This window comes from Vespula vulgaris, chromosome 7 (genome assembly GCF_905475345.1).
Source record: "Vespula vulgaris chromosome 7, iyVesVulg1.1, whole genome shotgun sequence".
NCBI lineage: Eukaryota > Metazoa > Arthropoda > Insecta > Hymenoptera > Vespidae > Vespula > Vespula vulgaris.
In genome coordinates, this window is record NC_066592.1 from 6,739,388 (window position 1) to 6,755,000 (window position 15,613).

General features: G+C 32.2%; 1 protein-coding gene across 12 annotated transcripts in view; it reads left to right on the plus strand.

The window, feature by feature from the left end:
• The window catches only part of LOC127065368 (cAMP-specific 3',5'-cyclic phosphodiesterase), a 179,516-nt gene that overhangs the window by 140,199 nt on the left and 23,704 nt on the right, over nt 1–15,613 (plus strand). The window lies entirely within an intron of this gene.

Below are 15,613 nucleotides of genomic sequence, written 5' to 3' on the forward strand. Positions count from 1 at the left end.
GAGAAAATCTCTGAATTACTCTGGGAAAACGATAGTTAATTTTCTTGTCCTCTCCAACGTGTAATAATTTCCGGATAATCCCTTAACGAACTTGTACCGGCGGAAATGAAACAAGAGTTAGAGCTTTTGTCATAATGACGAGAATGATAAAGTGTCAAAGAATACAAGGATAAATAGCGAAAGACTTTTTAATTATATATTATTGTGATAAATACTTTTATGTCCTTTTCTTAAATCCCTAGCGATAGTGTATAACTTGTTGAAAAGAAAACTTTTTACATTATTTCAAGAGAAAAGTTCGACTGAACTTGGAAGTTTAAACAAACGAAAGATTTTAAATTTCATCTTTCCAGTTCTTTCTCTCTCTTTCTCCTTTCCATCTATCTATCTATCTATCTCTCTTCTACTCTTTCAGTAAGACGTAACCGATAAAGATTTTAATTTAAATTCAGTCAAGAAGGTCCCGTTAAATAAGCGAATAGATAACGGCTATATATCAAGTATCATAAATATAAATCGATATATAATTAAACGATCGTTCGAGAAAGAGAAGAGAAATTTCAAGTTGTTTCTTAGGTTTCATCGTCTTAATTTGATCGCGAACATGGAAGTATCTCTAGCTATACTTTTTTCAAGTTTTTCTTCTTTCGATCTCACCCTCTTTCTTTCTCTATCTATCTATCCATCTATCTATCTATTTATCTCTCTCTTTCTCAATTCCTCAAGAGAATGCGTCTTTCTTTGTTTATCTATCGCTTTCAACAAAGTATTGAATGCTCTTACCATGCCACAGAGTTGTTTATAGAAAGAGAAGAAAGAGTAACGTTGATACGGAAATAAGTCCTTCGTTTATGTTGCCATTTTCCTTTGACATTTCCACCCACGTTCGTTGTCGAGTACATCATTAAAAGATTGGAGAAGGAGTAGGAGAAAAAAAAAATATAAGAGATAAAGGATATTTCTTTTCTTCTTCTTTTTTCTTTTTTTTTTCTTTTTTTTTTTTTTTATTCTTTTTTCCGTTTCTTTGTTGCAATTTATTTTCATAGCTGAACAGTAGATAGCTATATGTTAAAATTACACATAGGAGTATTTGCGTTCTATTGTCTCTCTGAGGAACGTATTTTTTTTTTATTGTTATTATTATTATGCTCATATGCAAGTCGATAACTCAATTTACGCAAATCATCCGAGATAGGAAGAAAGCAGAATCGATTCCATTTAAAGCGCGGCACCTTTTTGAAAGTCATTGTGCCATTGGACGATATTATAAAAATGTATACGCACGAGACAGTTTAATTACGTCACGTAACACCGACGGACTTTCCTTCGTGCACGAGACTAACGTCATTGAACGATCGAGAGACCGAGTCACGTTCGTAGAATCGTTTTTGAAAGGAAAGATATATGTATTTATATGTGTATGTACGCGTAGGTAGGTGATAATACGATTAGAAAGGCGAAAAGTTTGATTATTCTGTAACAATCGGCTTTGTTAAGTCGATCTTTTATATATTTCAATTCGATACTTTCGAATTTACTTTTATATATTTGATTCTATTTATATATATATATATATATATGTATGTATGTATGTATGTATGTATATAAATTCTTTTATATATTTAAATTCGATATTTTCTTTAAATGTATTTTAAATATTAATTAAATAAGGTCAAACGTATATTTCGTCGTATTTCTTTGATATATATATATTATATATATACATATATCAAAAATTTTATAATTTTCTTTTTTTTGTTGTTTTCACGAGAGTTAATTAAACGTATTTGATATCGGTAACACTTACGACATATTTCGTCGCGTGAAATATTATTTGAATTTCAAACGATGGTACGATCGTATCGATAACGAGCCACGCGTTTTATTCATTGTCATAGTCATGTGATTCATTTCGTATTTTATGTCGTTCCCACGACATTTTCATCGAAATCGTCGGAGTGAGTCAATCGAATCAATTTATTTCCGTCTGTTGGTTCGTCTTTCTTTTTCAAATCGAAACACCACGGTCGTGGTACTTAATATCGTGCACATTATCGTAGTACTTTCGTTCGAGCGCGCAGGTCTCGCGTACTAATCAGTTCGTCAAACCATGTCATCGATCGCACAAAGGTTACTATAAATAATCATTCGCATGATAATTTTTTGGTAGAATATTTTTTTTCTTTCCTTTTTTCTCCTTTTTCATTTTTTTTAGATAATATTTTTGTCTGTTTTAGAGAGGATTATAAACGATATGCTTGTAGAAAAGTTCAAATTAGGTCATGTTGATATATAGGTACATTAAACTAACTCGAGTTTCGAGATAGATATATAGTAACATACGTGTGTATATATATATATATATTTATTTACTTGCTAACAATTAAATAGAATAATAGAGCTACTGTTAAACTTCGTGATATGATCCAGGCTACATACTCAAAGGAATTCGATAAAACTGCAAATAACACTTTATAAATCTGACGTTGACTTATCGTGCAAAAAGGGATCATAAAGTCTTAGTTGGAAGGTTCTCGTACTTTTTCACAGAGATTTCCGAATTAAAGTCATCATCCCTTTTTTTATTCGTTTTATCTTCACAAGCGAGAAAAGAGATAAGAACCAACTCACAGCCAAATAAGAAGAGATCTTTTTCATTTTCTTTTCTTTTTTTTTTTTTTTGATATTGCTTTATCTACCACCGAATTTTTATTTCTTGATGATAAATAGATCAACATATATTATATGACTCGTACGAAAGGCCTTCTTTTTGTGTTTCTCTTTATATTTTGAGGTCGCTAGTAACGCACTCCCTTGACCTGACTACGTGATAGGAGCATCGAAATAGGCTGGATTCGATGATACACATAGTCTTTGGTTTCTTTTTTCGTTGTTTTTTTTTTTCTTTTTTTTGTACGATAGAAAACAAGATATATTGGTACCATTCACTCGTCGTTTCTCGTTTGTATAATAGATAAAGGAGGCCATCGTGGTTTCGAGAATTCGCAAAGTTCCTTGCTAATTTTCCACGAATTTCGCGTGTCCGTCTCACAAAAAAGCGGGTGGCAATAAATTAGACGTAGAAAGCGGGAGAAAGAGAGAAAGAAAAAGAGAGAGAGAGAGAAAGAGAGAGAGAGAAAGAGAGAATTAGAATTCGATATTTACCCATTAACAGAACGACAAGGATTATCGAATTTTTTGTTACTATCGCTGTTACAACAAGTCATCTATCTTATCACAAATAGTCTTATTTAAAAAAAAAAAAAAGAAAATCGGTAGGGAATCTTTTTATAGTTTATCGATTTCTTCTTTCTTCCATTTCCCTCTCTCTTTCTTATTCTCTCTCTCTCTCTCTCTCTCTCTCTCTCTCTCTCTCTTTTTCTCATATTTTTTTTTCGAATTTCCATATTTCTTTACTCCATCGTCGTCTATTTTAATCTTATTTTCTTTACGAGACTCTTCACGAAGTTACCTTTTGTTAGTTTCCTCTTCCGATGTATTTTCTTTCCGTTCACGTAATACGAAGAATCGATAAAAATTTTTCTGAAGAACGAGATACCACCGGAATATGGTAACCACTTGATACAGTTTTGTCGTTCACAATAGTACTTGAAAATACAATATATAACGATGTCTATGTTCTCCCATCATTCGTGGGAAAATTGTTTATCTTATCTAATACACACCCGTCTTCTCAGGTTTATTTGATAAATAATCAAGCATCGAACGTTTCTTCTTGGTATTATCGGATCGTAAAGAATTTTCTTTCGATCGATTTTACGATCTAAACTAGGAAGATCGGTAAGATTTCTTAGAGATCATTAAGATTCCACGAAGATCTTTTCATATTCATAAACATGATTTTTTTCTTCCTTTTGTTCCCCTTCTTTTTACTTCATCATTTTAATCGTCGAAATATGAACGATTATAATACGAAAAAGATGCATTTTCCATCTTGCGATGATCGTCAATAATGATAACGAAGATAATAGATAATAAAAGAATTTTTTCCCGATCAGTTTTCCCGGATGTTTTTCCTATCGAGATGAAATCAATGAGTACGTCAATCTAACGCCTACGCGAGTATGAGAAGCTCAACATTTGAGGGATACAGCATGAAAGCTCTCCATCTCTCTCTCTCTCTCTCTCTATTTCTATCTCATATATATATATATATATATATATAAAATATTGCACGCATTCTTCCGTTATAGCACGCGATTACATCGTTACGTTTGCGAGAGAGTTACGTCACTGGGTAATGGCAGCTCAATAGAAAATTGGGAACATCAACACGAAGATTGTCGGGTTGCTGCTACGCGTAGAAAATACAATCAGATGCGAAGAGAAGAATATTTGAAAAATCACGAACAATGGTACAGTCGGTTGCAACGTTTGAAAAAAAAAAAAAAACGAAGAAAAAAGAAAAAAAAGAAAAGAGTGGAAAATATCGAAAGGCGAATATGGCGATAATATTTCTCGTGTGTTTTATTCTGATTTTCTTGCTTTATCTATTTGTCGGATCAAATGGATTTTTAATGTAAAGAAAACTTTATTGTGTATCTACGTCATAGAAAAATAAATATTACAAATCGTACGTCGCTAGGAAACGTGCTCACACATATACAAATATACGCATACATAATCACACATATGTATATATGTATATATATATCATCATATCGCATATGTATACATATATAAGTAATAGTATCATATGTAATTTTAATCGAGTCTCGTGGTCGTGATATTAAATCTTGTTTTGCTTTGTGCTTGCACCATTTAAACATTATATGTATGAGGGAACGCAGTAATTGGCTTAACTGGAAATAGTTTTCATTTTGCTACTTATAGATATTAGTCGAAGCAACACTTTTGATCGATTTATATACCGATTTGGAGGCGCAGCTGCATCGTGCTTAGAGATATCCGTTGCCGCCTTGTTTATGTACATGTACGCGTTTGTTTACATAAATCTGTAACGCTGAAGCGTACCTACGATATATGTTTTCCTTCTTGCGAAATGTGTATTTGCGATTCCTGCGAGACTCTAATGTACGTAGTAGTGTAATCGTAAAATTTTTGGAAACACGATTGTTTGCTCGTACAAATTTGAATTCATGTTTCCACCGACGATACGATGAAAGATCGACGTGCTTAAATCGGTTCTGCTTTCTAACATTTGACTTTTATTTTTTCATTTTTTTCTCTTCTTTTTTTATTATTATTTATTTATTTATTTTTTTGTTTTTTCAAACGAACTCGAAACGAAATTCCTTATAAGTTCTAAGGGATTCGTATTTTCAATTTCGTTTTCAATTTCATTTTTCATTTTTATTCCACTTTATTTTATTTTGTATTTTTATCGGAAATGTATATCCTCGAAAGTTGTTGGCGTGTGATTTATATATATATATATATATAAAAAAAATCAAAGAGAAAGAGAGAAAAAGAAAAAGCTCGATCAATATACAGTATATACGTTCAAAAACGGATGTGTTAGACGATCTAGAAATGTGCGATCATAAGCGATCGTAATTCTCGCACGACCAACCCCCAATTAACGATCGGCAATTTGCTAGAGGTTGATTCGCACGCATCGATCGTTTCCAATTATCATTGAAGAGCCTATAATTACTTGTTCCGTCCAGTTACTCATGATCGAACGAGCAAACGAAACAGTTAATATAACTGTGGATATTAATCACTTATTCTTAACCACGTCGTCGAATAGTAGTAGTCCATACTTGACTAATTCGAATATTATTCTTCTTGTAACCTTCTTCCTCGTAAATTATTTTCTTTTTTTCTTCTTTTTACTTATTTTTCATCGTTATCGTGTGCATTTACACGAAGGATAAAAGAAAAAAAGCAAATAATAAAAAAAGAAAATCAAAATAAATTAAAAAGAATGAACTACGATAAATCGCAAAGAATCGCCCTTGTTGCGTTTTGGTGGCGTACGAAAAGGAAAATCGATACATCGAATTAATTGACCCACATTGACAGGGAGACCTCGCGAGCTTGTCTCTAAATACTCTCTTATACGAGTAAAATTCATTCGTGCATGTAAATATATACATATATATATATATACATACGTATGTACATACATACAAACATACATGCATATATGCATACATACATACATACATACATACATACAGACACGAAGAGTCTCGACTGCAACGAAGGCCACGTTAATGTAGTCGATGCATCGTTTCTAATAATACAACTATCTGCGCTTCACGTTTGATTTTTCTCGATCGAATCGAAGAAGGAAGGAAACTATAGTCGCAACTTTTCTCATCGTTCGAATTTTTCCATAGAATTTTCTTGTAAATTTGTTGTCCACTTTGGACAACGTTAATTCCAAACGGTATTAAATTTGCAAGTTACTTAGTATCACGCAAGTATTCTCTCTCTTTCTCTCGACTTTCCGAGCCTTGATAAACGACGATCCTAAATAAGGGACGAAGGACAACGTCGTAGAATCCTGTTTCGAGTCACAGCACACGCATAGCTATAAAATTTCCCCTAAGGTTCTATAGTGACATCTCTTTTCGAAAATAATGGTACCCTGAGTAATAAAACGTATTCGTGCAATTAAACTTTATCTTCCTTTTATTGTATGTATTGCGTACTGTTCGTCTCTTCTTTCTCTCTCTCTCTCTCTCTCTCTCTCTCTTTCTCTCTCTTTCTCTCTTTCTCTCTATTTCTCTCGGATTAACCTCTGCTCGTATATTCTATCAAACGTAATAAATTTTTCATAATGTACATCAGTGATTACCGATTACTGTTTTTTTTTTTTTAATACTTTTTAAGGGATGATATAAATAATATTTTTTCGGTATACACAAATGTATACATTTATGTACTTAGATACGTAATTAAATATGTACATATCAAACGTTAAAGGAGATAGTTCCTGTTACATATTCTCTCATCCCTTTTGAAAGACAGAATGGTTCCATTAGTGTAATTGTTTTCTGAAGGTAAAAAGACGAATTAACGTTATATATGTGACACGTAAAGTAAATATTGCCGGAAAAGATTACATGGCATAGTACAGATAAAATTATTCGAGACCAAAGAATCGCTGAGTGTTCGTGAAATTAGAGAAAAGAATTCGCTTAGGGTTTTTGTTTCGTGGGAATTTCGCGCGTTTGCTAAATAGTAAAAGCAAAGTGAATTTCGAGGCTATATTTCGTCGTAGTATTTCTAGCTTCTTCGCATTAAATTAATTTCAGTTAAATCAACGTCGGTTATTTTATTTTCTTATCGGAACGTTTCGTTACGAAGAACGTGAAAACGACGTGACCGCGTTTAAATTTTCCTTTCGTAAGTTCAAGAGTTTATATAGAAACATCATACGCATTACATGTATATATACATTTTTATTTCTCCTGTAGATTTTCTTTCACGTTATTCGTGCGCGATAACGATAGAGACTATAATAAATCTATTCTACGAGTAACATCACCGAAATAATTTTCCAACGCTTTTAACGTGCTATCACAATGCAAATATCACGACGTCATTGACGCGTCTTTAGGATCAATGAATGTTTCTTATCACGTGTTCTTCTTTATTTTTTCTTTTTTTTTTAGAAAGCTCGTCTAAGTTAGAATAGTACGGTAAATAGGCATATATGTGCATTATTTTTATGTATATGTATGTATATATAAAGTCGAAATAGTAAGAGTAAACTCGTTACAAGTGTATACTCTTTTCGTAAAATCTCATCGTTCGTAAGATTTGCAATTCGAATTTTTATTCTCCGCTTTCTTGGAGCCGCATCGAGATTTATCTTCGAACGAATTTTTCTACCCGCAAAATATACTCTAACCAAAAGTTAGATTGTACTTTTTATCGAGGAAAAACTCGTTGAAAAATTTTTAATAAACTTGTGCGAGTTGAACCGTAGCTTGGCAATAATACGGATAGAATTGTTTCTCTTTTTTTCTTTTTTCTTTCTTTTTCTTTATCGCGGAGATCGAGATCGATTAGAAAAGAATGCCATTTCATTCGTTCTATCGTTCTATCGTTCTATCGTTCTATCGTTTCTATTCGTTATTATCCGATAGAAAGTACGTTGTTCGAACAAGCAATATTTGTCATGAACACTGAGCGAAGCTGTTCAAAATCAATTACGTTTGTTGTTACAAATGATTTTTACAACATTTAAAATGACAATTATTGAAGATAGGATTCTGTTATTTGTGGAATCCGTTGAGAGTAGAAACGGAATGCTGTGATCTTCCGCAAGAGAATACTTGCCGTTAAGGATGAGATGATTGATACTACGACGAATGTAGAATGTTATTTCTACTACTGCTCTTAATGCTATTACCAGTAGTACTGTCACTACAAATATTACTACTACTACTATTACTACACTACGCTTAGATCCGTTAGTACGTTGCTTTTGATATTTCGAACAAATACCTACGTATATATATATATATATATATATATATATATATATATATACCTACCATATATGCATGCACACAAACGTATATCTGAAAATATTGCATCAAGGAAAAAGGAAACTAACATTTTATCTCTTTCTCTCTCTCTTTTTCAAAATATATATTTTTCATCATATCTGAGAAAAATTTCAAGCCGGGATTTTACGAAAACTACACTTTTTCTTTCCCCGTGTATTTTATTAAGAAAAACTTTTGCGAGAGATAAAGAAAGAAGATGAAATTCTTCGAAGTCTTTCGTTGTCGTAGGTAATCGAAAGAAATGCAAGACGAGTCTCGTGCATAGAGGATAACGCGTTCTCTTTAAAAATGGATGAAACGAAAACGAAAGGGGAATTATAAGGAGCATTCGCGTAATATAATATGCGTGCATTTAGGAAGGACTATCGTGATCAAAGACACGTAGGCTGAACATATCTGAACATACAACGTATGTATTGTACATAGTTATATGTATATCTATGTACTTATGTACGTAAATTTTGTGGATCACATTTGATCATTTGTAACAGATCATTCGTGCATAAAATACTCATGTAACGCGTTTATTGTAATTATTCCTGCTTATTATTACTCAGTCACTCTGATCAAAGAAATAACGAGGATTTACAAAAATGAATAGACACGTGTCATATTTTATCAAAGGAGAATAATTCACGATGATGATTATTGTCATAAAACGGTTATTATGTTAATTTTAAAAGGCTCATTATAGCCGATAGCTATTTTTCGAAAATACATCGTTAAACGATACGTTCGAACGATGAAATGACTAATCGATTTAGTTTCAACATTTTCACGTGTTCACGTGTTTTATCGTCTATCAAATAATACACGTAGGAATTTACAATTTATTGATTTAATTATTATGAACCTTATGATTTTATAAAGAGATTCAATTTATAAAGAGACTTTAAAGTTTTGTCTTTTCACGTGTATATAGGTAAATACATACGTACACATACACACACACACACACACATACGTATAATATAATAACATTTATACGTATATAGTTTATCTCACAAATATGTCGGGAGTCGCAGAGAGCTATCGGAATTTAAATCGAAATATGACTCGCTATACGTCGTAGAATGAATTTCCTCTGCGTGTGAATGCGAAAATCGAAACTCATTATTTTCGACACGTGACAGACATTTTATTCCTGTATTTTTTAGTTATTTATTTATTGTTTTTTTTTTTTTTTTTTTAACATGCTTTTTCCCAGTTTCCGGTCAAGCGACAATAATCTCACAATGATATTGGTCTTTACGTTGTATATTTCGCTATTTTTATCCTGGATTGTTCACGATACGAGACACTTCCGACGTTTTTCCATACTTCGTGCCTTCCGTTAGTTATTTTGTCGAGTATCTTTCCTATCGGCAAAGTACGTACTTTTCTTGATTGGTTCGTACTTGAAGTATTTCTCATTTCGTTCTCGGTAATGACCAGTGATCCAATATAAAAAATATTTCTTTTTGTCGACCATTTAGTACTATATATATATACACATACACACACACATGTACACACACATATATATATACATACATATAACTCATATGTCATCCTTCGTTCGTTCACGGTGATTAACGAGAAAGTACATATCCCATAACGAGGTCTATAGGTATTTTGTTCAACGAATTAAAAAAATATTGAACACTATTCATCGATGATTCGTATCGACGGATGTCCTTTATATATTCCTTTTCTTTTCTTTTCTTTTTTTTTTCCTTTTTTCTTTTCTATTTTTTTCTCTCTTTTTTTTTCTCCCTCAACACAAGGATGTGACAATTAACACGTGACGAATATATAATATAAATTCGTCGAATAATTTTTTGTTCACGAGAGCGCCCGTAAAATAAGGATCATAAATTTCTTTCGGACTTCTAATTATTCCTCGACGGTATTTATCCGTGCGAAAAATTCATAAATAGATGGATACGATAAATTCTGGGAGATCTAACTTTAAGTAGTACAAACATCATTCAATTTCGTTCTCGGACATAACCACGGCTCAAGTTTGCCTTTCAAACGTCGTAAATTTACGTTCGAACTTTGAAGTATTTTTCTGCGAGAACTTTTGAAATTCATGTGAGAGAGAGAAAGACAGAGAGAGAGAGAGAGAGAGAGAGAGAGAGAGAGAGAAAGGTTGGTATACTCTCACTAAATCATGAATCGTCGAGTATCTAACTTCACTTCCGGTTATCTCGAGTTTCGCGAACAGATCGAAAGTCTCACTTAGAATTTAGAAAAACAAACGATGAAACGACCCATTCCATGATGAGAGAGGTTCGTGAATATAATCCTGGGAAAGGATTACGTCGATTTGACGTCGAATCAAAATTTATTATTTTATTTGTTCGAATAGTATATCTCGAAGATGTATGAAGGATACAAACTATCGTATAATGTTTTTATCCTTGATCGTTATCCTCTACGATTTCCTTCTCGTAATATATTGGATATAACATACTAGAAAATCAGATAACATTTTCATAAAGAATCGATGATCAAAATTCGAAGATGTTAACTTTTGCATTTTCCTTCGAAACAAGATGGCCATGTCTATCGATAAACTAGGTCAGATCAAATGACGAGATAGAGATTTAGATCGTTTAATTTTCATAAATTTTCTTGATTGCTTCGATAAATTTTCTTCATCGTGCATAAAGAAGATAAACGTCTGTATTTCATTCATCGATATCGATGTATCATGGGAAACATCGTAGGATTGATTTCGTTATCGTTTTTTGTAGAAAATTCTAAAAGCATTCACGTCATGTCGATAACCTATTGTAAATATCAAGTAACGATCGATTTCAAGCAATGACGCGCGAATTCTCACGACGCGATACTTACTTTCCAACGAGGAATACGATCCAGTCGTTCGCTTTAAACGAAATTTTTTCATTTTCGTAATCCTTGATCAGTCATCGTTAAGACGACGATTACGTTTAATAAAGTTTCATTTTGTCAATGAGTCGAGACGAAACTATTTCTATGAGTCATTTTAGAAAAGAACTATCGACCGATCGATACTCGAAAAAAAAGAAAAAGAAAAAGAAGAGAGAAAAAGAAAAAAGAAAAGGAAAAGAAACTCATATTTTGTAAATGACTGTCATTCTTACGTAAACGTCTCGTCAATCGTATCGATATATTATATATATATGTGTGTATGTGTGTGCGTGTTAGATATATCCGTGTCATATTCGTCGCATAGGTGTATAGTACAAACAGATGTAATCTAAAGAAAGAAAGACACATACATTCATACATACGTACGTATGATATCGATGGTCACGTGTAAAAGCACGCTTCTGTCAAGTCCGAGCTATGTTTGAAAATGATAATCGTAAGTATCTTGAAAGACGCGTGCCACGAATCGATACGTATACGTGTGTCTATCCGTCAATTGAGAGTCATCGAAGCGTCGTACTTCTTCAAACGTACGTAACAACTTTGTCTCTTTTTTTCTCTTTCGAAAAAGAGAGAGAGAGAGAGAGAGAGAGAGAAGAATTGCATAATGTCGGCCTTAACGTTTGTATTCTTTCCGTAACATCTATAGTACGCGATAACCGACAAAGTAACTTCGTTTAAACGAGCTAGCCTTCGTTCCTGTCTCTTCGTGACCATCGATTACAAATTATCTAACGATATTTTCAAAGATATAACTCTTAACATTGATTTTATTATAAGGCGATATTTTCTTTTTCTCTTCTTTTTTTTTTCCTCCAAGATTATAGATAATAGAACGAAGAGGAAAAATTAACTGTTGGTTTGTTCGTTTAATAATCCCTTAATTATTAATACGATAACTAAGACATTGCAAAATAATGAATAGAATTGAAGCTCGTTTGAATGTTTAATACGAGAATAAAATTGTTCGTAGCAGACAATAGAGAGATAAAGTATAAGTATCTAATTATTACGTGAACGTTTGATATAAGAAAGTAGAGACGATATATTAATAATTCCATCGCAGACCGAGTGGTGCTCGTACGTATACATACGTATATTATCGAATTAAGCCTTTATCAAATATTAACCGCATAGTAACCGGTAAGGGGAGAAAAGCACGCGACGAAATGTTCTCGTGTACGTACGATCAGAGCCGAACTGTTATCATTCGGGCCGTTACGATGTGTACTAGAAAAGAGTAATAAAAAATACTTATTTATGAACGATCGTATATTAATCACAAATTGTATACTTAGCCGGAGATAAGAAGAATTGTGCGAAGTAATATGTAAATGTAAATTAATATTATTAATAATTAATTCGTTCGTCCAAGAAATATTCTACGATTTTTCTATGATAATATTAAGTTGGAAAGTATTAAATGATTTAAATCTTAATCGTAAAATAATTATTATAGTTATCGATGAATAATTAATTATTTCTACGAAATGATCGTGCCGCGGCATCGTGTCGTCGTTATTTTTCATAAATCACAGAAAAGTAAATTTGACATTGTTGAATTCATTTAGTATAAACAGGGACACGTTGAAAGTAGTTAAAAGTAGGTCGGATGTGGGAGAAAATTCGTACTAACACAAACGTAAGGGAGATACGTAAACTTATCGGGAGATCATTGAGAAGATTCTCTTGCCGTTGGCAGTGTACGCAAATATTTTATCCTCGAAAGTTTCTTCTTTAAAAATATACGCTGAAGGGGCTAAGATATTTCGTTCATCGCGTATCGTAAATAAAATCGCGATACATCGCCGATTTCGTTTCGGGACGCGATTATTAACGACGAAAAATAATTGTTATATGATAATTAATTATATATATATAATTATTTATATACTAATATATATATAATTACTTATATAATAATTATATATACAATTATATAATAATTAATAATGATAATAATAATAATATTATTATTATTATCGAAAAAAAAAAGAAACGATTAGCAAGAAAAAATCTGTACGAGGATTTAATCGTATTCGACAATTTCGTAGAATGAACTGGAAAGACGCGTGTTCAATGTCGATCTTCGATCAAAGAAAAAAAAAAAAAAAGAGAAAGAAGTGTGTGTGTCTTTGATTCATCAAAGAAATGATTCGTCGAAGTTTAAAAATCACTTCGCGGAAGGTATTATTTTTTTCGAAGTGGCCGGATGCAGTTCCGTCGATCTTCCTTCGAAGGTCGAATTTTATTCGATCGAATTCCGTAATAACTTTCATGTGTATCTAAAGCCAACTGCAGTATTTGCTACTGTCATTCACAACGATGTCTGTTTCGGACGTCCACAAAATCAGCCAATTTTTCGATCAATTTCCTCTTATCGAAATTAATAATAAATCTACACGACGTTTAAATCTCGATTAATTGGTCGCGATAAAGAATAAATGAAAAAATAAATGAAAAAATAAATAAATAAATAAATAAATAAGAAGAAGAAAAAGAAGAAGCAAGAAAAAAAAAAAGATAGATGCGAAAATAATATCAAGGGATACACGTGGAAATCGTAGATAAGAGTTAATAGCGTGTAATCAATACATACAACTAGTGACGCAAACGTTATTCCTTTTGCCTTTAAAAACGACATTGTTCTCCTAGGTAGAAATAGAGTACGTTCACCAACGAGACAAATTACCATTAATTACTTTAATAATAGCTCGATTTATTGCTTTTACCTTTGCTTTTCGCATACGCGATGAATGTATAGGTCAAGTACGTCGAACGTTTACGTGTAAGAACTTAGAAAAAAGAGAGAGAGAGAGAGAGAGAGAGAGAGAGAGAGAAAGAGAGAGAGAGAGATTAATACTCGCTAAGTATATCTTAACATATAAAAAAAAAACAAACTATATTCTCAGTTCGTACTACTACAAAATACGTTCTCTCACGTACGTATAACTGTATAACGTGACATAATAATCGTTCTTTTTCTTTATCATAATGTTTTACACACGCTCGCGAAGATAAATGGCGATATACTAATTAGCTCCACCGTCAAGTGTATATCTCATTTTTAATTAACGACCGAGAGTCTTAATATGTTTGCCGTTGATTCGTCCATAACAGAAAAAACGAAAGAAAGTTCGATAGGATGTATCGCGTTAAACGATTGCTCACTTTTATCCGAATTCGCAAATTGCGACGTAAACGGGATAGGAATACCTCGCCTGATTTGATTTTTTTTTTAATTTCTTTTATTTTTGTTTTCGTTTTAAGCTTTTTGATTGTACCGATCTCGATATCCTTTTTATACCTTTCATTTGAATTTTGTTACGCAGTCCACGTATCGCAGCATTGTTCCTGAAAACAATGTTCCTACATTCGTTACCGCTTTTCGATTTTCTTAATCTGTTTTTACTTTTCCTATTTTCTTTTTTGGGCCGTCGTTGCTAGGAAAATAAATCGAATTTGAAAATATTATCTTTCTTGTTTTTTATGTACAAGAATTAACGAGATGGTCGTATATCTATCCCTTCTCTCTTTATATATATATATATATATATATATATATATATATATACTTGTTTATTATGTTTATTATATATATATACATATATATATAATAATAGTAAACAAGTAAAAAAATCCTAACGATAGGAATTTTTTTACATCGAATTTTGAGATATAAAGAAATGAGCAATTAAATATCTACAAACATTTTTTTTCTTTTTGATTTATCTTCAACGCGGAAATAAAAAAAGAAGTTGAGAATACTTAAAAATAAATATCCCGAGATAGAGTCGAGAAAATAATTATTTCGAGATGCTTCGATCGACATATTGGTGTCTGTACGAGAGATGATGATCTATTTTACCAACTAATTTCTAACGACAATAATCGTGAAAGATTTAAACGGAGAACACCTGTGCATATCTATACATGTTGTACTTTACTCGTAAAAATCCAAGGATTATCTGTAAAATTCTCTATCGAGGTCGTTCCTTCCAACGTTTTTTTTCTTCCATTAGTTAGGATTACGAAGCTTTCCCCTTCGAAACTACCACATCACAATACGAGATTATCAGAAATTGAAATTGGTTGGTTCCTCTTTCTTTCTTTTTTTTTTTTTATAAAATTCAGTTCTGTGAAGGATAAAAGGTTTATAGAAAAATCTTGAATACCGAAGAAAAGAAGAAGGAAGATAG